Source organism: Carlito syrichta, unplaced genomic scaffold (assembly GCF_000164805.1).
Source record: "Carlito syrichta isolate Samal-C Ts95f unplaced genomic scaffold, Tarsius_syrichta-2.0.1 Scaffold153564, whole genome shotgun sequence".
NCBI lineage: Eukaryota > Metazoa > Chordata > Mammalia > Primates > Tarsiidae > Carlito > Carlito syrichta.
In genome coordinates, this window is record NW_007097660.1 from 66,324 (window position 1) to 66,633 (window position 310).

Consider the following 310-nt stretch of genomic DNA (forward strand, 5'->3'; position numbering starts at 1 on the left):
GCCGGGCGTGGTAGTGCGCGCCTGTAGTTTCAGCTACTTGGAAGGCTGAGGTGGAAGGATTGCTGAAGCCCAGCAGGTTGAGGCTGCGGTGGCCAGGGGCGGCCACTGCATTCCAGTCTGTGCGACAGAGTGAGACTCCAACTCAAAAAAAAATTTTTTTTTAAATTTATTGTAGAGACGAAGTCTTGCCAAGTTACCCTGGCTGGTCTCGAACCCGTGGGCTCAGGCAGTCCACTCGCTTCAGCCTCCCAAAGTGCTGGGATTACAAGCTGAGCCACGGAGCCTAGCCTTTTTTTTACAATAAAGTTTT